The sequence below is a fragment of the Acinonyx jubatus genome, chromosome E2, assembly GCF_027475565.1.
Source record: "Acinonyx jubatus isolate Ajub_Pintada_27869175 chromosome E2, VMU_Ajub_asm_v1.0, whole genome shotgun sequence".
Taxonomy (NCBI): Eukaryota; Metazoa; Chordata; class Mammalia; order Carnivora; family Felidae; genus Acinonyx; species Acinonyx jubatus.
The window spans coordinates 5,714,415-5,739,653 of record NC_069396.1 but is presented as its reverse complement, the minus strand read 5'-3'; the positions used below and the strand labels follow the sequence as shown (position 1 = coordinate 5,739,653).

Genomic DNA, 25,239 nt, shown 5'->3' with positions numbered 1-25,239 from the left:
AATATTACTCTATCAAATTGCTTTTTTTAATTAAAAAATGTAATGTTTATTTTTGAGAGACAGAGCATAAGCAGGGGAAGGGCAGAGAGAGAGGGAGAGACAAAAATCTAAAGCAGGCTCCAGGCTCTGAGCCATCAGCACAGAGCCCAATGCGGGGTTTGAATCCGTGAACTGTGAGATCATGACCTGAGCCAAAGTTGGTGCTTAACTGGCTGAGCCACTCAGGTGCCCCTCAAATTGCTGTATTTATCTTGTCATGGGCCCTTTACAAGGGTTTGGGCACTGGTGTCTGGACCACACCTTTAGTTTTGTACACCTTAATAGGAGTAGCTGAGCTCACTTACCTTCCAGTTTTGGGTGTCTGCCTTCAAATTCTTGGAAGAGAAGCCAATAGACTTGACATTGGTCAAGAGCCCCCACTGTGATCTGGGAGATAGGTTTGGTAATTAGAGATCCATTCCCTAAAAAAAGGGCTCCAAGCAAAAACAAAGCAAAACAAAAACATCAGAGGCATTCACACAGTTACTGAGATCTGAGAGCTATGGCCCAAACAAGCTGGGGACCGGGGCAGTGAGGGTTTTGATCACAGGGAAAGATGTCGATAAACCACCATATTCGAACATCATTTGGGCTTCCACATTTAAGTTTTCAGTCACGTGGCCAACAGCTCAAGGTACAACTTCCCAAAATATCACCAGATGACTCATGTTAATAAAGCACAGGTACATTTATTTAAGCCTACTTCCATAAGGAACACCACCTTGACAGAATCTTAGCAACGTCTCCGAAGGTGGAATTCAGAATGGATATTTATAGGGTTTGCGAGGAGGGTCCAGGCTCTCATGATTTAAGGTAGGAAACTGACATCTGGTAAAACTCATGACATACTGATTTAGTATTCGTAGGCATGGCATAGCGAGGTTCTTAGGTAAGCCTTGAATTAAGACCTCCAAGTTGTTTTGATAAATGCTCTGGTGGGCAGACTGCCCCCTCCTGAAACAGTAAAGTTTTTTACTCGTTTAGTCTTATCTTTCTTGAGCAAAGTTTTCTGGTAACAAACAGTTCTTTCAAGTTGATACAATGGTCTTAATTCTTGGTTCTTAATAGCTGTGCCATATTGATGTGGGTGGTCTCAGCTCTCACAACATGGTACTTTGCGTGTTTTCTAAGTCAGAATTTCCTAAACTTCTCTCTACACAACACTGTCCTATAGAATGGTAATAGGAATGCACAATGGAGAACAATATTTTGAAGCTAAGTAAGTTTGGAGAATGCTGAGGGGCAGGAGGGGTTGGTTTGTATTTTAACTATAGGCCACTTTTAAAATGTGAAAAGTGCGCAGTAAATGTTCCAGAGGCCTACAGACTTGCCTCAGAATGAAACCCCTTACCAGTCAAAAAGAGTTCATTCAATCCTCCCTAAACCACAGACCTACCTGCACCCCAGACTCAAGCTACCTTTCCATTCTCACCTGGGGGCTAGGTTAGAACCGGTCTTCTGAGACCCCAACCTTGTCTTTCTTCTTGAGGAGAGGGAAAAGTAGAAATATTTTTCTTTTTCATTCTTTCTGCTGAGCTCATAAGAAAGAAGGTGGAGTAAAATGCTTAGAAATAAACATACCTTTAAAATAGGTTCTGTCACATAATGACTTTGGAGTCAGGCTCAGAAGCCAGACTTTCTGAGACCCAGGGAACCTTCCCATCTGTCTCCCTCTCTAGCAGCCTCCCCGTCTCCTTTACACAGGTTAAAAGGTCCCAGGGTGGGTGGAAACCTCTCCTCCATGCGATCCTGGTTTAGCTCTACCTCAGGCTCACAGTAAAATGTTTGCGAATCAGCCCTTTTCTGGCTTTCAGGACTCTTGTTTCGTTTAAGTCATTAGGCCAAATATTAAATCTTTCACTCTCTTTGCACTCCTGATTCAACATCCTAATCCTCCCTACAGCTAAAGATGCCTCTGGCAAAAGAGCAGGGAGGTCAGCTAGGAAAATCTGAAAAGAAAAGCACCTAAGTAAATTTTAATAAGATGCCCCCCCCTTGCTTGAGGCACAGACCCAGGCTTACAAGCAGGCAGGAAGCCACTGTATAACCACCCAGGAGTTGAAAACAGAGGTTGGTTCTGGAACCCCTCCTGTGGGTTGATGGCTTTAGACAGCTTGCCTGTCCTAGTCAGAATTTTTTAAAGATCAGGTAGGTTTGAGTAGGGGTAGAGGCGTCAGTACTGGCCATTGGCAGGAGTCAGGAGATCTGGGCAGCCTTTAGGGGATTTACAAACCTCTAGGAAGTTATTGGTGACTGAGCACAAAACCCCTGGTGCTTTTATCTTTATCACTCTGTCTCCGCCAAGACTCCAAGCACCAAGACTCCATCTCCAGTATTTATGCCCTTCTAGGTGTCACCTGAGTATCTGGGATTGAGACATTTAAAATAAGGGAAGGTCTGATTTTATTGAGCATTTTAAAAAGGCAGCAAAATGTTATGTTCTACCTCTTTAGATCCCACCAGCTTTGGACTATCCCAGGGAGAGGAGCCAACGTTTCCCGAAGCTTCCTAGGCTGGGTACATGCTTTTTACCATCCCAACTCTGGTCCTCATAGCATCTGTGACAGGCAAACCCCCAGGCTCTGCAATCTGAGCACTGGGATCTAAGTGCCACCTCTCAGCCTTAGTAGCTCTGTGGCCTGGGTGAAGTAACTTAACTTCTCAGGGCTTCTGTTCCTTCTAAAAGGCAAGCATCAGTGAGGTACTGAAGGTGAATCTAAAGCTGACACACAGACACTGCTCAGTAAATGGTAGTTATTTATATCAATTAATGTTATTTAATGATGGACTTCCAAACCTCACTTTGAGCTCTGTGACTAAATGCTATATACTGTACTACGTACAGATTTTGTTCAGGCTCTATCCTATCCCTCCAGATTTTTTCCACTTTGCAATGGGAGGCACTCACCTCCCCAGTGGAGCCTCCTGTTTCTCCTCCTACCCACACACTTAATCCCAAAAACCGGCTCTGGGCACACGTACCTGGTTGAGGGGCCCAAATGTTTCTAGTTTATTATTAAAATGTTTGCCGTTACATTTACACAGTGCCCAACTGGGTTGATTGCTTCATATATCGACAGTACTAAAGCGCATACTGAATGTTTTGCCTGCCAAGGGCCTTCATCTCGTTTAGCCTGAGCATATATAAAAGTGATTGGACTGGGAGCGTTTTCTCTGTTATTTTGGTGATGGATTTAGGGAAATGGAAAATAGCAAATTGCTTTGTTTCTGGACCTTTGCCAGGTCCTTCCTTGTTACGGATACCACTTGCCTGCTTGATTGAAGAAGGCCAGCTGCTATTCTAATAGCTTAAATCAATGGCCAACGGTGCCGATTCGCACGTGTGTCATGCTCAGTGCAGTGACACGCATCTTATAACTACAAACTAATAACTTTTCTATATGTATCAATACGGTGCTGTATTTCACAAGTGGATCAGCCCTTCAATACTAACATTGACACTGAGGTCAACTCCACTTTTATTACGTCCTTGAGGAGATTTAGATACAACTCCTGTCCTCGAGTACAGAAGTCCAGGCAACAACCTCAGTTTCCACATTTATGAAACAGACTGAGTAAGGCCCAGGTCCCGGGGCTGGGAAAATACAATGACATGCAGTCTTTGAGAGCATTTTTAAAGATGTTAAGCATTACCCTCTGACATCCCGTGCCTCTTTAGGAAAGATTTCCGTCTGTGTTTACGTCAACTCTTTCACATGGAATGTGTCGTTGACTTACTATATGCAACATCAGTTTCCAGTGTTTTGTTGTTATTTTTACTTTTGTGCGATATGTTTGGAAAAGGCACATGGCCAGGGGTGACTCAGTGGCTGAGCTTGTCTATGACATGTGACGTGAAAGTGTTTGGGTTGATTAAGGCTTCATTCAGTCTGTGCCTCTGGGCTATCTTGCATGGAGGCCTAAGCCTGAACTTTGGGTGGTTTTATTGGCTGGGATCTCCCGTAAGGTGACTCAGAGATGGACATTGGTATGTGGGAAGTTTATTAGGGAGTGCTTTGGGGGTGGTCACATGGAGCAGAGCTGGGTAGAGGACAAACAAACAGTGCTCTGATAGTCTCACCAAAGACTCTGCCAGTCTCCAGGGGTCTCTGAAGCCAGCATGCCCCTTCAGAGTAGTCTTGAATTGGGTGAGAGAACCAGGCCTTTTTAGCTCAATGGTGATCTGTCACTGGATGTGGGCCATGGGAAAGAAGTACGATCCTAGGGGAGAAGACCCTCTATAGCCAAGGCATTTCCAGAGAGGGGCTGACAGTCAAAGATGGTCCCCAAAGGCTGGGAAAATAAATCTTTCAGCCCTGAAGAGAAATCTGACAGGTGCATTGCAGCATCCACTATAGTTAGGTCTAAAACAAAGCCATCTGGTACCCACTGAGATAGCTCCCAGTAGTCACTGCTACCCTTGGAGACAGACACCCACTTCCTAGCATTTTGACCTGGCACGGTGGTGGGGAGGAGGCTGAAGACTGACTGTTTCCCCCTGTGGTACCATAGCTAAGCACTGGTTTGTGACCCCTGTACCTCCTTCTCTTCCTAGCTTCCATTCTTCTGAGCATGGCAGCACGCCGTATCCACCCCCACCTTCTGAAGTAGCACTCACTGGTGTTTGTTTGTTTGTTTGTTTGTTTGTTAATCTGTAATCCCATAGAATTTCTATCTTTTAGGAGTTTTACCTTTCAGGTATCCTATCATTAACTTTCACATATGATTATTTTTGTGTGTGATTATTTTTGTCATTATTTTAGGCGTCTATGTTTGTATTAATTTAGGTAGAAATAATGTCTCAGCTTAGTCTACCATCTTGAATAAAAGTCGTCATAGTATTATAAAGGTGGATTTTAATGTGTAAAAATATACAAATTTTTTAAGCAGAAGACGAATAACATAATGTTTTTAGTGATTTTTTTTTCACAAAATAAAGATAGACTAGAATTTTCTAAAGGAACAGAATAAAGAGGGTGCTGAGGTCATAAAAACAATTCTCTTGACCCATCCATTCTAAACTCTTGAGAGCAAAGGCAGAATCCATCTCAGGAATTTGAAAATGGAAATTAATTATGGATATGCCGGAGCATGTGACGTTTGAAGGTGTATTGGGCTGATGATCCTCGACACTTGTAAGAGGAGGGGCTGGATGCTTTGGGAAATGTTAACAGAACTTTGCTCCCTGTCGCATTTGCTCCTGGTATTACATATTCAATCTGAACTCTCTAGGAAGGGCAAATGATCCAGTTGAGAAAGACTTCTTGAAAAAGAAATATTATTTAATTAATGTCTGTGTCGATGGTGATTGATGTATGAGGTCACCTGAGGACAGTTCACACTCTTCTGGATGTTTCCTTGCTTTCTTTTAGCATATTTGATAGTGTGTTCTACAGATCCAGGCTATATTTAAAATTTCCAGAATTAAAAAAAAATAGATACAAATTTTTTTTTATGTACAAGTATGTTACTCAGAGCCCAATTTATAATAAGGAAAATTCAGAAACAGCTCATGGAAGAGCTACATAAATTCTGATACACCCATATGACTGAGTATTATGTGGCCCTGAAAATACATTCCTGAAAAATATTTAAAGACATGGAAAAATGTCACGATCAGATGCTAAGTGAGAAAAGCAAAATGCAACACAGTGTAAATGTAAAACCAATTAGATCTGAAATGCTGTATTTGTTTTTAAAAAGCCTGCTAGAATATACTCCCCTGGAATTTCCTCAACATTAATACTAGGCTTATTTATTAAGTGTTATTAGGTAAATATTTTTTTTGTAGCCTAGTGAGTACAAGAGAGTTTATTATGTAACTGTTTCCTTAACAAAATGCTTATTTTAGAAAGTAGACGAAAGCCAAAATGTATTTCCTTCACAAAACCCTACAACATGGGTATTTGTCCATCATCTTTCCTGCCCCTGAGTCTCTCTTCACTGTTGGCATTACCCATTGGATGGAGCCCTTCCAGGATGGCAGCACTGCGGGGCTGACAGTTCTTAGTCAATGCATGCTCTTCTGCACCTAATGTTGTGGCCCCAAGCAAGTTACCTATAACTTCTCTGAATCTCAGTTCTCCAGTCTGTAAGATGGGCACAGTAATCATACCTGATTCTACTTGTCTGGTGTAGATTACATGAAGTAATGCATAAAGTGCAAAGCACAGTGAGGAGACCATCACTCGATGTGTTTTAAAGATAAGTGATTAACTAGGGGCAAGAAACAAATGGCCAAAAAGCATTTCCAGCCTCTACACTGCTCCCCACTGCGTCAGACCCGGGAGGACCCTGAGGTGCAGTGGGACGTGGGGGTATCGTTGAGCCACAAACACAAAGTCACATTGCTGCAGACCTCCTGGCCTCCTCTTACTTTCCCTGCTGCATTTCTGCGTGGTGTCTCCTCTAACATGTGTTCTCCTTAGAGCAGACTTGGAAGGAGTGGGAGGTCGTTGTGCTCCATTTTAGGAGGAACATTTGACAGAAGTAAGTGGCTATAAAATATAAACAGGTTAACACTTCGTTATTTGGATTTCAATGTGAAAATTTGATTTATTACGTAACTCGTGTTTTATCACAGAGGTGGCTGATGTGTGTGATTGAAAATTGGATTCCAGAATGTTGTCCCAGCCTGCGGCACTTTCTAGATAAACGTTCTAGAGCAGTGTTTTGGCATTTTCTTCACCAAAATGACATATACATTAAAAAATATATAGGTGGCTGGAAAATAGTATGTCAGAATATTAGCAGTTATTATTTCTGGGTGGTTGGATTACAAGCAATATTCACTTTTTCTTTGATTTTCTTCTCACCTCCCTTTTTAATAGTGAGGCTGTATTGTTTGTGTTTTAAAGAAAATGATGTTCATAGGGCGCCTGGGTGGCTCAGTCAGTTGAGCATCCGACTTCAGCTCAGGTTATGATCTCGTGGTCCCTGAGTTCGAGCCCCGCGCTGGGCTCTGTGCTGACAGCTTGGAGTCTGCTTTGGATTCTGTGTCTCCCTCTCTCTCTGCCCCTCCTCTGCTTGTGCTCTGACTCTCTCACTCTCACAAATTAATGAATGTTAAAATTAAAGAGAAAAAGAAAATGATGTTGCTTTAAAAAAATCCCCTAACAATAAGCTGTAGAGAAATACCTTAAGTTCAGCACACTTGATTTAGAAAAGCCTGAATACACACACACACACACACACACACACACACACACACACACACACTGATTTTTTTTCTTCCCGTTGCATAAAATTGACATTGGAACTTAAAAAAAATAAGTAGCAGGAATTTCCAGAGCATGTAACTTATGATTCATTTTACACTTCTGATTTCATAAGTTATTGCCATCGTGTGAAATAAGGTACCCAAGTGTTTCAACCATATTAACGGCATATAATAAGTGCTAATCTTTACTAGTAGAATATTACCAGGATCAGGCAAGGTCCAGCTGCCCTGCCAGGAATCCACTCAGCCCCCTCAGAGGCAGGCATTAGTATCATCCCCATTTGACAGACATGGAGACCAGGCACGGGATCACTCACTTCCCAAGGTCCCACAGATTCCATCTGGGCAGTCTGGCTCCACAGTCTCTTCCGTCTGCCTCTGCTGTCTCTGACTGATGCACACGCGTTTTAGGCAAACCTGTGGAGAGCTGCATGTTAGCTGGCTAGCTATTCGCGTGGTCACCTCTGCTGGACGGGGCTGCAGGGTCACATGTGTTGTCTCATTTCTTTTTTTTTTTTTTTTAACTTTTTAACGTTTATATATTTTCGAGAGAGAGAGAGAGCACGAGTTGGGGAGGGACAGAGAAAGGGGAGGGAGACACAGAATCCAAAGCAGGCTCTAGGCTCTGAGCTGCCAGCACAGAGCCCAGTGCGGGGCTTGAACTCAAAAACTGTAAGATCATGACCTGAGCCAAAGTCGGACACTCAACTGACTGAGCCACCCAGGCACCCTCTTGTTGTCTCACTTCTTAACCGTGCTGGAGAACACATGTGCAGGGGCCAAGGGTGATTTTTATTTTCTCTGGTTTCTTTCCTGCCTTCCATCCTTCCGTTCTTCATCCTCTTCCTTCCTTCTTCCCCACTTTCTCCCACTCTCCCTCCCTCCCTTGCTTTATTCCGTGCTTCTTTCTTTCATCCTTTTTGGAAAACACAAACCAAAAGGGCATACAAAATAATATTTAATTTAAAAAAATCTACTCATACTCTTAGTAGGATTTTTACCAAGCCCTTTTGTTTTCTGTTCACTCTTTCTGATATGAATAATGCCCGCTCTATTTCTTGGGTTATTAGGAAGAAACATAGTGTTTTGATTTTTTAAAAAGAAACTGTTTAAGTGAAGGGTGCCTGTGTAAGCCTGCCATTTTTAATGCAAGGATTCAATAAATCCTAGACTTTGCATCTAATGTGTCGAGGTCTGAAGAGATCTGTCCTATGAGAGAGTTCACTAATTTCAATTATCTGATTTTTATTATCACCTTCTGTGGGTCGGAGAGACAGGATTTTATAGAATGCTGTCACCTGAGGCTGTGACAATGGGGTTTCACACCATTAAATCCAGAAAGCATAAGAGAAAGGATAAGAAATGAGAGGGCTTAAAGACATGCTAGTTTTATCGTGAAAAATAGGACCTAGTGAGCGGCTATGAGACATAAAAGTAGGGAGTGCTCACTCATGATCCATGCCTTTGCATGTGAACTGCTTCTATGAATAATTAATTTCATGTTAATTATTATTCTCATCACCATTGTATCACTGCAGTTGTACTTAGTAGCAAGGAAAAGGGCAGGTAGCGTGATGTAGGGAAAGCTCTCAGACTCGAGTGTGCATCGGAATCACAGAGTGGGGAGAATGTGTTTGCAAAATGCAGGTTGCCAGGTCTCATGCTGATGCCAGCCCTTACGCTCAGTTCAGACTGGTACGACTGGGGTGGAACCTGGGAATATGCATCCTTGTCAAGCATCTCAGTCGGTTCTAATGTGGGTGGTATGAGGACGACACTCAGAGACACTGGTGTGGAGCCCACGCTTTGTCACCCGTTCGTCTCAACACGATTTATCTTCCCAGCACCTCTTTGGCACAATATTTAGTCAGAATTTGTTTCTCACCCGTATGAGGGGTACATAAGCCCACTCTTTGCTCTCAGAGCTGCCTGTCTGGGGCAAGGCAGCACAGTGGAGACATAGCCATCATGCTGATCATAGGGGTCATCACCATCTCCAGTCCTTGCTCTGTGCCCGGGACAGTGTTGGGGCTTCATGAACACAGCATATTCCTAAAGAGCTCACTGATTGGAGCCCAATTGCTTGGGTCCAAATCTTGACTCTTCAATTTACTGTGTAGTCTTGGGCAAATTATTTAACCTCCTGGTGCCTTAGTTTCCTCATATGTAAAATAGGGATAATTGTAATACCCACATCTTAGGTTCTTTGGGGGATGTATTAATTTTTTTTAACGTTTTATTTATTTTTGAGAGACAGAGTGTGAGCAGGGGAAGGGCAGAGAGAGAGAGACAGTATCCGAAGCAGGCTCCAGGTTCTGAGCTGTCAGCCTAGAGCCTGACACAGGGATCAAACCCACCAACCATGAGATCATGACCTGAGCCGACGTCGAATGCTTAACCGACTGAGGCACCCAGGCGCCCCTAGGGAATGTACTTAAAAATTACTATAGGGGCGCCTGGATGGCTCAGTTGGTTAAGCATCCAACATTGGCTCAGGTCATGATCTCATGGTTCATGAGTTTGAGCCCCATGTTGGGCTCTCTGCTGTCAGCATGGAGCCCGCTTCCCATTCTCTGTCTCCCTCTCTCTGCTTCTGCCTCTCTCTCTCTCTCAAATAAATATTTTAAAAATTACTATAAATAAAACTCCTAGAACAATGTCCGGCCAATAGTCAAGTGTCATGTAAGTGTTAAATAAATATAACCATTGTTGATCAAATTCGTGCATGTACACATGTTCTCTCTTTCCTTTTCCTACTTTATTTCCAACATAATGCAGATATGTTCTAGTAGCTGACAGACTTTTAAAGTGGAGACCAGTTTTTGGAGCCTCTGTGCCTTGGGGAAAGAAATCTGCAGGTATTAGATGGGTTTGGCAGCCAGCAGAGGCATACAGCTGGGGAAGGGAGACTCCCTGGGGTGGGGGTTTTAGAAGAGAGGGCTGGATTCTGCTCTTCTAACTAGGAGAGCTGACGGGTAACAAAACGAGGCTCCCTCAGTTGTCTGATGCAGCAGACAAAGCAAGATATTTAGTTAATAGCAGCAGCCTGGTGCCTATAATTTTCAAGTCCTGGGAGGCACATTATGTTGCCCAGAGTAAGCAGAGAGGTGGTGGAGGGAAGTAAGAAAAGTTAGGGAGAATCTATTTCCCGTGTCCCTTGTTGTAGTATTTGACTCACCTCAAGTTAACACTAATAGAACATTTGCTCAGAAATGTCATCGCTGAAATAAATGCGTTAAATTTAAACTCTGCCCCAATTCATCTGTTATGCTGTTGAACTGGGAACAGCTCAGACTTAAAAGGCATCTCCAAGTTTTTCTCAGCCAACAAGACTTAGGCCACTTTGTTTTCTCAGATTGTGCAGACTTGTCCAATTTTTGGATGAAAGTCCTTTGGATACTCGGCAACCATACTATTTTTCCTCCAATCGTCGACTTAAAATATAAAGCAGAAGCTGTGAAAGAAAAAAAAAAAAACCAAAGTTCCTTCACATCTTTATTTTCTAGCCAACTATGGCTTTAGTCTAAAGCTCTCTCTTTTAGGGAGAAAAATCACATTTGTACATTTTCTCGTGGTTGGCTGGACTTACCCACAGATTCTTGGGTGATATTCAGGAGGATGCTTTGTGTTTTGGCTGTGTTGGAATTTTTCTTCGGGGACTATATATAGCAGTGGAGGGGGGGTGGTGTTCAGCTCTTTCTCAGCCTAGAACTAACTCATCCTTTTGCAAGAGATGCATACAAAGACCATAGCACGTTGGGAACTATTTTTTTGCTTTCCATTGTAACACTTTTAATATAAAATAGATTTTTGTAGTTTGGTTACAGATGCAGTATACTGTGGAAAATTTGGTTATCCTGAAAAAGCACAATGAAGGAAATAAAACCATAAAGGAGCCACAAAGAAATAACTAGTTTTCCTATTTATCCACTCATCCATCCATCCATCCATCCATCCTTCCTTCCTTCCATCTATCCATGTATTCATCTTTCCATCTCTCTACCCCTTCATGCTTTCACTCATCCCGGGAAGAAATAATGGTACCTTAAGAGTACTCTTAAGGTAAGGTATAGTAGTGATGATGAGTACATGAGCCTTCATGGCGTGCTTTATGCTTTCAAATCCTGGCTGTGCCCAGCACTTTCTGTAACCCTGGGCAAGTTTTTATGGTTTCTTTTCCTCCCTTATAAAACGACGTTAATAATAGTGCCTCCTTATACATTGTGTCAGGATTTAATGATATAATCCATATAAGATGATTGGCAAAGTGCCTGACATAAAGGGAAGTTCTGAATAGATATTAGCTATCCTCATCATTATTGTGACTCTGGCTTATTTCATAGAGTTACCAAGCTCTCATAAGAAAACATATAGAAACTACTTAATTCAGTGCATAGATATTATGATTGTAAATACAGCAATATACAGATGTGTATTTTGTTTGTGTTACTGATATCCGAGCCCCGTGTTGGGCTCTGTGCTGACAGGTTGGGGCCTGAGGTCTGCTTCAGATTCTGTGTCTCCCTCTCTCTCTCTGCCCTTCCCCTGTCTGTCTGTCTGTCTGTCTCTCTCTCTCTCTCTCTCTCTCTCTCTCTCTCAGAAATAAATAAACATTAAAACAAATAAATAACAATAAATAAATACATAAATGCTATTTTAATAACCAAAAATATTCTATAGTATACGTATTCATAACCAATCTGTCACAGCTATTCATTTAGAATATATCAAATTTCTGTGGTTATAAATAATGCTGTCATGAACATGTCTGTTCAGTTATTTCCTTAGACTAAATTTCCAGGAGTGAAATTGCTGGTTTTATGTTGTACACATTTTATACCTTAACAATATTGCCACAGTGCCCACCAAAAAGTCTACACCATTCTCCATTTCCGACCATGGACGCGACGGCCTGATTTTCTGCACTCTTGCCAGCCTTATGTGTTATTGCTGCAAACGTTTGCCATTCTGTAGACAAAACATACGCTCTCATTGCTATTTTATTACTTGCTTTTATTTAATTAACCAGCATAGTTAAACTTTGTCATATGTTTGGTCCATATGACCAAAACTTTTGACCATATTTATTTCTACTTCTTCAAACTGTAAACTCAATAATATTTGTGCACTTTTCCATTGAGTTGTTTGTTCTTTTCTTAATGGTTGTGCCAGAGTTTAAAATTTGGCTTTCTAATGGGAAGGCTTTGGGATTGACTCTTCCAATTTATGAAAATTGGCTAAACCATTCCTGCATTTGCCGCGAGGGTTCTAAACCGTTCCTGCATTTGTTGCGAGTGCCTACAGTTTACAGTATTCCTTTAGCCAATGATGTATTCAGTCAAGTGCTGTTGGACTTGAACCCACTCCTAAGTGCCCTGGACACTTCTTACCACCCTACCTTTCATTGGATCTCATTTCATTTCTGTGATGTTTTCCTGCTTCTTCTAGATTTCAAGTTCATTTTGCCCATTGAAGAAAAATAGTACGTAACAACGGTAGATACCCACTGCTTTTCGTCTGCCTCCCATGTGTCTCTTCTGGGCTGCATTCTCATCGTTTTTTTGTACTTCGTTTTCAGCCTGAGCTTGTTAGATGGGTCTTTGTGCAATCACGTCCGTGCAGATTTCTCACCCCAGAAGCCTCCCTTTAAATATGGTGAAGAGGCTACCCAACGACTTCCCTTTAATATGTAGAGAATAGCGCTTTAAATCTTGTGTCTAAAGATTCATCTTCACTAATGGCCTAGTGCAGAAGTCAGCAGACTTTTCTGTAAAGGGCCGGATAATATATATTTTCAGCCATGCTGGCCACATGGGCTGTGTTGTAACTAAGCACAGAGACAGCCATGGACAATAGGGAAAACACCTGCCTGGCTGCGTTCCAGTGAAATTTTACTTATAAAACAGGCAGAGATTCAGTGTGGTACATGGGTGATCGTTTGCCCACTGCTGGTCTAAATAAGAGAAAAGAATGGTAAAGGGAGTGATGTGGGAGAATACATTTTAGCTGATTACTCCCTAAGGGCAAAGTGCCTTCAACGTTACCAGCCTATGGACTTGATTAGGTGGAGAATTCCCTGGAGGACTGCCTTTCCTCCCTGCCATTCCCCCCTCCCCCACAGCCCTAAGAGAATCCAGCCTGGAGGGAAGGACCCAGGCAGAAAACACCTGGGGAGAGGAAGAAAAGAAAGGGAGAAGCATGTCCAAATGGGACACCAGCCACTCACCACACTCCAAAGCTAAGGGTGGCTTGAAGCATGATGAATGCCTACTCCGGGGGGTGCAAAATACGGGAAGCCATGGTGTTCTGGTCCCTGGATTGCATTTCTGAATCTCACCAGTTTTCTTTTGACTCTATTAATCCGGAAAGCTATTGTTTTAGCCGAAAGGGCTGTGTGTCAGGTATTTATTTCACTTGATAATATTGATGGGATTTGTTTGTTTTTATTTTTGTCTCTTTGGTTAGCCACCTAAGGCATTATTTTTCTGAGACCCAAGCTCCATAACGGCCTTTTGTAAAACAACACATGTGCACTCCGAAGGCCCTGCCTGTCTCCTCTCACGGCCTTGTCATGGAAAGAGAAATCAGGCCACCGCCTCATTACAGCCTGCCTTCCTTGTAAGCTTTGTGCCATCTACAATAATAAAGGGAAAACGTTTAATCTGACCGTGGCAGGGACTGCTGGTAAGAAAGAGGACTGGGGGGGTCATGGGACCCACGTGACTGATCACATCCCTCCTTCTCTGTATGTCTCAGTGTCCTTCTCTGTCAAGTGAGGGGTTTGGACTAGAAATAGAATGATACGTGTGTGGCAGGTGTCCCGTCGCTCTGTCCTCACTGCCTCTGTCAGGCATTGCTGCACAATCTCTGTGTTCTTCCTGGTCCCCTGGAGAGAAAGCCTTCTTGATGCAGGCCTGCTGGACTGGCTGTTCCCACCCCATCAGGGGATGGTCTCGAAGGCTCCTGTGCCATTGAAGTTTGTGATTCTTAGCACACATGCAACTCAGACTTGTTCTATGGGGTTATTCGCTGCCATGGTCAGCAGCAGTGCTGAAACATCGTCCTTGTAGCTGCCCCTAAGTGTAATTAAGCCCCTTGAAATGTAAACTCTGCCCAATGAATGGACGTTTGCAATTCACCTCTGGGTTTTAGGGGCAATAGTTTTTCATTTTCTGTCTTAGGACCTGTTATGAAGTGACTGTCTTGAGCAAGCCGAGGAAATGGAGGCTACTGTCCATTCACCCGACTTTGTTTGTGTTTCATTGCCTGGGATGTTTTAAGATCCTGTGCCTTCAATAGATTTCCTGAGCTAATAGTTTGTCTTATTTACTTCGCTAGGCTGTAATCGTTGCTGCGGCTGACCATTTTGATAAGCGACTTGTGAGAAACATTCTCACATGAATGAGAGTCACTCTTTAGGTGGTTCTCCTTAACTTGTTTTCAATCACAGAAAATAATTCCCTGGAAAATCTTTTCTTTGATTCAAAAAATACCCCTTAAATATTTAAATACCATCATCTTTTCAATCCTGAATAATGTTGAATTGATTTATACATGAGATTAACCATAGCACCCTTGATTAGGGAAACTTGTGCTTGATCTGTCTATCCCTCTCTCTCTCTGTCTCTCTCTCACCCTCCCTCCCTCTCTGTCTCTCTGTCTCTGTCTCTCTTTCTATGTGTTCTCCTGGCTTCATAAATGAATTAGGGTAACTCACTTCCAGTGGAGCAGAGTGGAGAAAAACATACACGTAGGAAATTAGGATAGAGTTGGGGGAAGTCTGGCACCCATTCTGTTTCTCACGTACAGAACTAGAGATGGTCTGTAAATATGGAAACTTGTTAACAGACAAAGCGAAGAGGAAGATTTTGCCAGGTCTTTCGTTCACAGTATCCATAGGATACTAGCATTGCTCAAATCATGCTGCTCTTTCTTTGGTATTGAGACCTAACAGACTTTTCTACTATGGGTTCTGACACAGGAGGCACACGTGATAAAGTTGCCTCTGTCTGTATTACATTTAAAGATTGCTTTAGACAAAGCAAACAAAAAATCTGTGTCTTTTTTTTTTTTTTTTTCAGTTCTAGAACGCATGCATCTAAAAGGGCATGATGGATTTAGGGTTTTTAGAAGGAAGCCTATTCACAGAGAGGGTCATTCAAGAAAGTGAAGGCCTTTCTTTGGAAGTGCAATGGGTCACAGATCTCCATAGGAAATGTATTTATAATATCAATGTAGTTTGGGATATTGCTTCCCAGTGCTTTGTTTTTTAATATCTTAACACCCCACAGACTCAGTGCTGTATCTGATTAAGCTGGATCCAACATACAAAGCAGGAGCATCTCAATGCGTTTCTGATAAGTCACCTGGTCTTGATGATTCTGAGACACTGATCACTGAATGCTGGTTCCGGGCACAGGGATCCGCTTCCAGAATCTTCATGCAGGTTGATAAAGAAGGATCCCAGATGAGCATGGGTAATGAATGACCTGGCAGCCTGGTCTAGAGAGGATGCTCAGAGCAGGAGATCTTGACTAAGAGCCGCCCATGGCTGCAATTGTCTGGGACACACATTTGCACCAGTTGGGAAGCCCCAGAACCTTCACTGAGGAGTAGGAGTTTGGTCTCTTGCCACCACTGCCAGTCTCAGCTTCTTGGAAGGGCCAGGGACTTCGTGAGCATCTCAAGCCCCTTTCTTTACTGTTCCTTTGCTAGAGCTGAAAATCTAACCGAGGTGGGCCCTCTGAGGTCAGTTCTCCTGCCTCAGTGGAATCTGAGGTCTCGGCCATAGAGTCCTCATAGATGTAATTGCCCTTCACAGCGAGTAAAGGAAAGTGACGTTTATAAGCTATCCTTGCATTTATTGCCCTACTCAGTCTTCACAGAAACTATAAACCTGGCAGGCCCAAGGGTCTTATCTCCGTTTGGAGGTAGGTACCTGGATGGAGCCCAGAAGATTTAGAGGACTGTGACGTCAAGTCACAGAGGAGGGCTTTTCATAGCTTGTTTCTGTTGTTATTATTTGATTTCTGTCGTATCTTGGGACTCCCTTCATACTTCCCCAGCCCCCAGAGGAGTAGCATCTAGTGTGGCTTTCCCTGAACTCCATCCCTATGAGAGGCTCTGGGTGAAATGAGTTTCCTGCTGGAAATTATTGGGAAAATTACCTCACTCTTGGAGACTCTTAACTTCCTGCGTATTGAACAGGTCCTCCAAAAACAAGCAGGTTTTGTGGCACTCAGCATTTCCCGAAACCTTTTTAGTTTTTAACCTCATGATGCATTTAGAGGAGAGGATAAAGAATACACTTCGGGAAATTCTGTTCCAGAGCCATGGGTACCTTGCTAAGGCTAAGACTCGAGGACTGTCCTTCCTTCATCCTAGATTCCCCTGTGTTGAGTATAGTAAGAACTCAACACATTGTTGAAGATATTAAATTTCATTGGTCGAAGGCCTTGGAATTGTCCACAATACACCGTGTCTCAAGTAGACCGCTCCATTGTGTCTCTACCTGTCGATGCACTTGTCCAACACTTATTATCATTTTTGGATCAGAAAATACCATCCTAGTAGAACCAAGAATGGTCCATGCTACAGAGAAGTGTGTTGTGGGTTGTGAATTCCAGTGATCATGGCGTTGAGCAGACTGTGGCTTATACTTTATCTCATGGCCCTACTTGAGGAACAGACCACACTTTAGATTCCCATATGATCCAGCAAAATAGCGACCTATTCAAGAATGAAGTGATTTAGAAATCCCACACCCCTCTCATGAGTCAGCAAGAGTAAGTCCTGCACGTATGAGTGCTTCTTAAAGCTTTACTCTAACCTCAGAAAGTCCTTATCATACAGATGAGGACAGTAAGGCTCGGGGAACCCTGCCGTCACTCTGGACAGTTTTGACTCCTCCTCATAACTCCCACTCAGAGCTCTGTGATCTTGTGCAAGTTAAGTAACCTTTCTGGGCTTCTGTTTCCACACCTGTGAAACCGGGATGATGATATTACTTCCTGCTAACATTGTCATGAAGAATAAAGGAGTCAACACACATAAAATGCTTAGAACCAGGTACTGAAAGCACTTGATAAGAATGAGCTGTTATTTAATGTATACAATTTCCTCACACCTACACAGCACATATGCACACACACACACACACAGCCTGGCCTCACTCAGCTTATTCAGCAAGACTGTTCCAGGTGACATTTAACTATTTCCAAAGATCAACTCCACTTTCCATGAACAACGATTTTCCTTCATAAAGCTTATTCGGGGGTGTTGTGTTGCCTCCTCTGAACATAGTTCTCATAAGAGGAAACCAAAAAAAAAAAAAAAATTGGCAAATCTGGTTAGAGTAAGTGAGCCACATCACTCGATGTCTACTTTGAAGGAGAAAATAGTCATTTCAGTTTGCAAATTATTGTCTCTTTACTTCATTACATACCAGAAGGGAGTTTGGGATGAGAGGTCTAGAAAGTATAACAAAACCACTACAAATTATTCTGTAGCATTTAGCATTTAATTTAAAATAACCAGGAAAACAACTAATTGAAATGCTCAGTGTGACTTTTTTTTTTCATGCAACAGTATCTTGACTGAGTTTTCCAAATTACTAAAAGCATTCAGGCATTTCTGGGAATTTGGACCTAGTAACCCTTTAGCTCTTTTTCTTTAGAGTTCTGGCATTTTTTCACTAGTGTCAAATACAATAATTAGTTTTCACAGATATTGAAATTGTTAGAGTAATTGCTAAATACATTTCCACATTTGGCCCTCTAAGACAAAGTTTGTAAAATTTGTGAGCTGTGAACAGTAACTTTACTTGGCCTGACAATTGTCTAAGAGATGCATCCTCAGTGAATGAGAGAGGGAAAACAGTGAAATGAGACGTCAGAGTCATTGCAATTTGAATTGTGGACAACAGTAATCCCTGAGTTCTGTGTAAATTAGTCGTCATAGATTGAAAACAAACAAACTCGAAGAGATAAACCTCACACTCACTACAGCCAATTAGATATTCAAAGGAAAATTCTCAGTTTTTAATATGTGACAAAATCACATAAATACGTATGTGTTGGCATCAGCAGTTTTGACAGATGTGGCTTAAAAATACGAGAAATGCACAAACAGATACAGGCAATTCTAATGTGGCCTAAGCCAATAGCGAGAAGTATTAACAGCATGCCAAGTCTTTGCTCCAAAGAGAAGTGACTGCCATGTAAACAGAGTTGGAGTGTAGACGGAGTCAAGTAATGAGCTTCTAATAACTGGAAATGTACAAATGTAGTTAATTTATGATAAAGTGCAAATTTTCTCTGTGGGTAATTGCTATGGATTAAATGTTTGCATCTCCTCAAAATTCATTTGTGCAAACTCTCATCCCCAGTATGATTGTATTTGGAGATATGACCTTTGGGAGGTAATTAGTTCATGGGGGTGGAGCCTTCACGATGGGATTAGTGCCCTTAGAAGAAAAGACACAGGGAAAATGAGGGAGGACAGCCATCAGGCCAGTGTGTAGGTCTGATCCTGGGTCCGAGAGAAGGGAAGGAGGGCAGACTGAGTGGATGTATCTGAGACTGTCAGGCAGTTCTGAGGAAATTCAGCAATGCTGTCAGGGAATCCTTGAGCCCAAACCGGCCATCCCAGGAGTCATGAGTGCCTCAGGAATGGTTCTGCCTTGGTATCCTTTTTGTGCTCAGTAACTGGATGGGAGTAGCATGTGAATGCACAGCCTTGGTAAGAAATGTGGTAATAGGTTTTGGTTTGTAACTGCTGGGTTTGTTGTTGTAAATACTCCCTTTAGTTAGAAATCTGAGAAGTGCATCTTCATGGCTACCACAGAGGTGTATACAAAATTTTAGCTCAATGAATGAAGAAGGAAGGAAGGGAGGAAGGGAGGATGGAAAGAAGGAAGGAAGGAAGGAAGGAAGGAAGGAGGAAGGGAGGGAATGAAGGAAAGAAGGGAGGAAGGGAAAAAGGAAGGAAAGAAGAAGGGAAGGAGAGAGGGAAGGAAGGGAGGAAGGAAGGAAGGAAAGTTGATGGGAGGAAGGAAGGAAGGTTGAGAGGAAGGAACGAAGGAATGAAGGAAAGGAAAAAGGAAGGAAGGAGGGAGGGAAGGAGGAAGGAAGGAAGGAAGGAAGGAAGGAAGGAAGGAAGGAAGGAAGGAAGGAATTACTAACTCATATTTATGTACCTGCCTATTCTTTCAGGTTTATAGCCTCACTTTTGTCTCTATTAGCCATTTTTTTATTGAGCGTCTATTATGTGCAAAGTAATTTACATGTAATGCCTCATTTGATTCTCATAGAAACTCTAGGTACCATTATTATCCATCTCCATTTCATAGATGAGGAAAATGAGGTTCCAAATAGGTTATGTAATTTTCCCAAGCTCAGAGGCGACCAAGTGGAAGCTCTCTGTTTTATAAAGTTTGTACTTAAACTTACACCCTTAGCTGTTAATGCTCTGTGTTATTAATGTCTAGTGAATACAGGTACAGAGAGGTGCACTGCCCCGTAGAGGAAGCTTCTGAAAATAGCAAGGAACAGGGGCATAGGAATGCATCCCAGACTTAGGCAGGTAACGAAGATATTCATCCATGAACATGTAGTGATCATTCCTTCATTCTTCCATTCGTCATTGGACATCTATTCATTTGTTCATCGGCTCAGCGAACATTTATCAAATGCCTTTACATGGGCTGAGTTTTAGTCTCTATGTCCTTGGGGCACTCACTGTCCACACTGTCCAGTACAGTAAGCAACATGGGGTTATTAAGCATCTGAAGTGTTGGTGGCCAAACTGAGACGTGCTGTGAGTATAGAATATACATGGGGTTAGTAATGGGAAAAAATTATAAAAGCAATCTCATGAACACTTTTTGTATTACATATTGAAATGGTTATTTTGGGTTATGGAAAGTTGAATAAAATATATTTTTAAAATACATTTTAAAACTATTTTTAAAATTGATCCCACCTGTTACTTTTTCATTTTTTTTTCATGTAGCCACTAGACAATTAAAAATGCACCTGTGGCTCATAATTACCTGTCATAGTGCTAGTCTACTGAATGGTAAATACAAGCATTTCAATAGTACAGAGCAAGGGCCAATAGACTGCGGGGTGTATCTACACAATGGACCATTTGAACTGGTCCTTGACGAAGGAGTTGGATTTCACCCAATGGATGGATACCTGGGAGAATGGCATTCCAGGTGGGTAACAGCACAGACAAAAATGTGGAAAAGTTGCATCCAGTGATTTAGGGTTAGGATTCTGCATAAGGCTGGGTTCTCTGGGAAGCAGATTCTGAGCTGGAGTTTAGCATATTTATTTATTAAAGCTCTTGTTTATTAAAATGTGCCCTTGGGTTCAACCAGTATTTGAATATGGGCTGCCTGGAGAAGGGGCAACACCTTGGGTCAAGTGCCTCTCTGCTGCTGATGTGCAGGAAATCCCTGATGGGACCAAAACATGAAGACCTGTCCACAGAGGCCATGCCCATCGGCTGGGGTAGCAAGACCTTCCTTGCGAGGCAAGCTGGGTGGCATATCACTGTGTTCCCTTCAGTTGTCTAGAAAATAGAGGACAGAGTACTCCACAAAGTGACTCCTTCCTTACTCCATGCTCAGGGCACAGGGCCTCACATTAGCTGAGTGGGTGGGAAGAGGATCGAGTCTCTGTGACGTCAGGTGGGCACTTTGGAGTTTGTATAAATTACAACCAAGGCAGTGGTGAATTTGTATGTGTAATGCATTTACCCATGGCCCCTAGAGTACACTAGAAGACAATTTCTTGGTGTTTAAAAGATTATCCTTTTAATAATTCATTGATCTTAACAACACAATACATCAATGGTTTACACCAAAGCCATGTTTTATCTGCAATGCACTTCTAAATTGAAAGGTACCATAAAATAGCACTTAACTTTCGGAATCCTTATGTTATCTAAAGCTCAGTTTCATATTTATTTGATGGTAACGAATATCCTGTCTACTTTATTATCCAGTGCAAGCTCTAATTTAAGAGCTCAGGAATAAATGAGGCAATGCCTGCAGGTGGGTGGCCTGTGGGTCTGCGCGTGCGCGTGGGTATGTGTGTGTGTCCTAGAGTATGTATGCAGGGTTCACCTTATAAGTTTACTCACAGCAGTTTTGCATCAAACGACACTCATAAAGTGAAACACATTTGCATTCTTGTCTCAACTGACCCATTTGGTGTGAATGCGTTTAAATTTTTTTTTTAACGTTTATTTATTTTTGAGAGACAGAGACAGAGCACGAGCTGGGGAGGGGCAGAGAGCGAGGCACACAGAATCTGAAGCAGGCTCCAGGCTCTGAGCTCTCAGCACACAGCCTGATACAGGCCTTGAACTCACAAACTGTAAGATCACGACCTGAGCTGAAGTTGGATGTTTAACCAGCTGAGCCATCCTGGCGCCCCTTGGTGTGAATGCATTCAAAAGAATACTGTTTCTCCATTCTTAACACTTCTGACACCAAATATGTGGCATTTCCACACCAAGCAATTTCCTGACTCTCTGAACACCAACTGGGTGTCCTACAATTTAATTCAGTCCCAACACTAACTACTCAGAGTGAGAGCAGATCCCACATGTTAGGGCTGAGACCCACAAGACCACACTTCAGATGCCAGTTACAAGCCGCGGGTCCCCTGGTTGCACATCTTTCTGTCTGACTTGTCTATAAATTGAAGAAGGGTTCTCATGACCCCTGCCCCAGGTTTGATAATTTTCTAGAGGGGCTCACAGAACTCAGGGAAACACTTTACTTACATTTACTGGTTTATTATGGAGGATATTCTGAAGGATATAGATGAAGAACCAGATGAAGAGGTACATAGGGTGAGGTGTGGAAGAGTCCCAAACACAGGGTCTTCTGTCCTTGTGAAGATGAGATGTACCACCCTCCTGGCACATGGGTTTGTTCACCAACCCAGGAGCTCTCTAACCCCTGTGCTTTAGGGATTTTTATGGAGGCTTCATCATATAGGTATGATCAATTTTTATTAACTCAATGTCCAGTCCCTCTCCTCTCCCTAGAGGGCTGTAAGTTCTAAGCTCCTAATCATGGTCGTTCTGGTTCCCACCTTCCATGCTGAGGCCATCCACAAGCCCACCTGGAGTCACCTCATTAGAACCAAAGATGCTCCCATCTCCCGGGACACTCCAAGGGAATAGAAGCTGTGGGTGAGCAATCAGAGCTGAAGATCAAACAGTAGAACAGCAGATACTCCTAGCACCTCCATGGTTTAGGAAATTAACAAGGGTTTTAGCAACTGTAGATTAGGAACCAGGGCAGACACCAAATATATATTTCTTATTATGTCACAGCATTCCTTTGACAACATGGATGTGGACCTACAATCTGCTCTTCTGACAAAAACAAAGGGGATTGTTGTTTTCAGCATAACTAGAATTGGAAGTAGCCAGATTTCTCTTTCCTTTCACTTGTTCTTCTTGGTCCCACTATTTCCTGGCACCTGGCATTCTGGGTGATGGATGTGTGTACAAGTGATTCTGAGGGCAGAACAGTCACCAGTGTCCCCCACTGACTAAGAAGGAAGGTGGAAACCTGTGTATATGGTCAGTGTGGCCGCCTCTCCCTGCCTCTACTGCCCCATCCTGCTGTGCTCTCTCTTACTCTCTGTGGCCCAGAAGCGTGGCCCTGCCTCCATGTCCCCAAATAGGCCATGATCTATCCCAGCCCAGTGCCTTTGCACCTGCAATTAATTCTGCCAGGAATGTTTTTCTTTGCCTTTCAGGTCACAAATTTCTACCTGTTCCTCTGTTGAATTGCTAGTGCCACCAGAAAAAGTCTTGTCTGATGTGCGGATCAGGTCTGAAGGTCACAGGTCCCACAGCACTGCCCTTTCTCACGGCACCCCCCACCCTCTCACCAGTGTCTGTCCCCAGGAGGGTAGAGCCACACTTGTCCAAAACGTAGCTGAGTGCTTGCCACATAGAAAATACGACTCTCTGACTGACCATAAGAATAAACGAAATACCACCGACAGGCCAGACAGAATAAACTCTGGAGTTGGGTTTTACTTGGATGTTGATGATCTTTACTGCAAGAATTTCAGCAAATTGGTGAGGCCACAAGGCAGCCTGCCCGGGCTCGTGGAACACAGGGACGGTGATATAGAGAAGACAGGGAGTGAATTCTATCAGAAAACCTGGGGAAGCTAAGAGATAGGGAAATAACTTCAGAGGCAGGTAGAATTGAAAAGAGTATTTTTATTTTTTTTTTCAGTTTCCCAGAATAAATAAGCTTTAAACATGTTTGTACACTGCCAGGAAGTAGCCAGTTGAGAGGATGTGATTGAAGACGCAAGAAAAAGAGAATGTAATTGATGGGGCGACGTCCCCGAGGAGACGTGAGGGATGAAATCAACAGTGTGGGTCAAGAGGTGAGGCTGGGAGAGGCCAGCGCCGAGGCAGGTGATATTTCTGCCCAGCCTTTCGGCTTTTGTGCGGAAGAGTGAGGAAAGCATCAATCACTTCCTTTCTAGCTGGGTAAATGCCAAGAAATTCTACGGCAGAAACTTCCCCAGGCAGGAGGCTCAGAATTAATTGTGAGGATTAAGCATAAACCAAAAGGAGCAGGCAAGCCCTAAGCACTAAATCCCAGGAATAGGGCCCTTTCAGATCAAGAAAATGCATCTGAGAATGGTCTGGCAGCCCAGGATGCTGAGAGAAATCTCGAGGTACCGGCAGATCACATCAATGCCCCCTCATAAGATTGTTTCACATGGGCCAAAATGTACATTGATTTTTTTTTTTTTTTTCTGTGATTACACTTCCAGAAAGAGAACATGATCTTTGGAATCTGTTTGGGGAATAAAAATGCCTATGCAGGAGGAAAGGATATTTTTTGACCTTCTGCTGGCATTGTCTTGTTCTTGTCACAGCTTGTTTGTGAGCAGTGCAAGGGCCCCAAACCAGGAATATCCTTGCAGCCTTTCAAATATGATTTACCTGATTAACAAAATATTGGTGGAATAGAGAGGGCTTGCCTGAGGGTGTGTGTGTGTGTGTGTGTGTGCACGAAATGAGGTTCTTGGGTAGTCAGGGAGTGGGGGTGAGGGCAAACTGACCTTGTGTTTTATCTAGGACAATGGTAATGGGCTGAGGTTGCAGGGAAAAATAAAATACAAATATTTGGTGAGCAGACAAATACATGGGTAAATACAAGAATGAATGGATCAAAGAAGGAATGAAACTACTCACTGCTCTTTGGGCTCTAGAAGGGTTTCCTCCCCAAAGATAGTACTTAAATATCATTACATCATGAATAAATGAATAACAATCAGCAGCCAACAAATATTTATTGGATTATATGAGTCAATTTCTTAGAAACACTTAACATAGAATTTTGCATGTATGATGTGCAATTTGAGTGCTAACCAGATAAAACGGACATCAAATATATACCAAGCCCTGTGCCAATTGCTAGGATATTATTCAGAGTAAGACAGACACAGGCCCTGCCCTGCCCTCATGGAATACAGAATCCAATGGATGACTTCACTGAACTTGTAGGACATCATTTCCACCCCTTCCGTCTGCACAACAGATTTTCTGTATCGATACCTTCCATGTACATGACTCATAATCCTCCTGGAAAATCTGAGCGGTGTTAGCGACCTCATTTTCAAATCTCAGGGATCTGAGCTAGATCTCTGCAATTTCCTCCAGTGACTTGCCCAAGGTCACACAGGTATTAGGTGGCAGAGCTAAGAATTCACACACAAATCTGTGTGATTCCTAACCTTGGGCCATTTTCCTTTATTATACTGCCTCTAATTTGCCCATTTTAAAGTAGGAAAGAACTGAAAGGCTCATGTTGATGGATTTGATGTGATTTGTAAAAAATTAAGAGACTGCCATTTTTCATAATAGCCATAAACTTTACACATCCACATGCCTTACCCCCTTAAAACCAATAGAACACA

The 25,239-nt window shown here is 42.7% G+C and overlaps 1 protein-coding gene and 1 long non-coding RNA gene across 3 annotated transcripts in view; one reads left to right on the top strand and one right to left on the bottom strand.

Moving 5' to 3' along the window:
• Positions 1-25,239, top strand: part of CDH13 (cadherin 13) — a 1,023,179-nt gene that overhangs the window by 235,511 nt on the left and 762,429 nt on the right. The window lies entirely within an intron of this gene.
• LOC128313265 (uncharacterized) overlaps positions 1,692-25,239 on the bottom strand; it is a 37,145-nt gene continuing 13,597 nt past the window's right edge. Inside the window, exon 3 of the long non-coding RNA XR_008293718.1 lies at positions 1,692-7,675. This is a non-coding gene — a long non-coding RNA (uncharacterized LOC128313265). The remainder of the gene's footprint in view (positions 7,676-25,239) is intronic.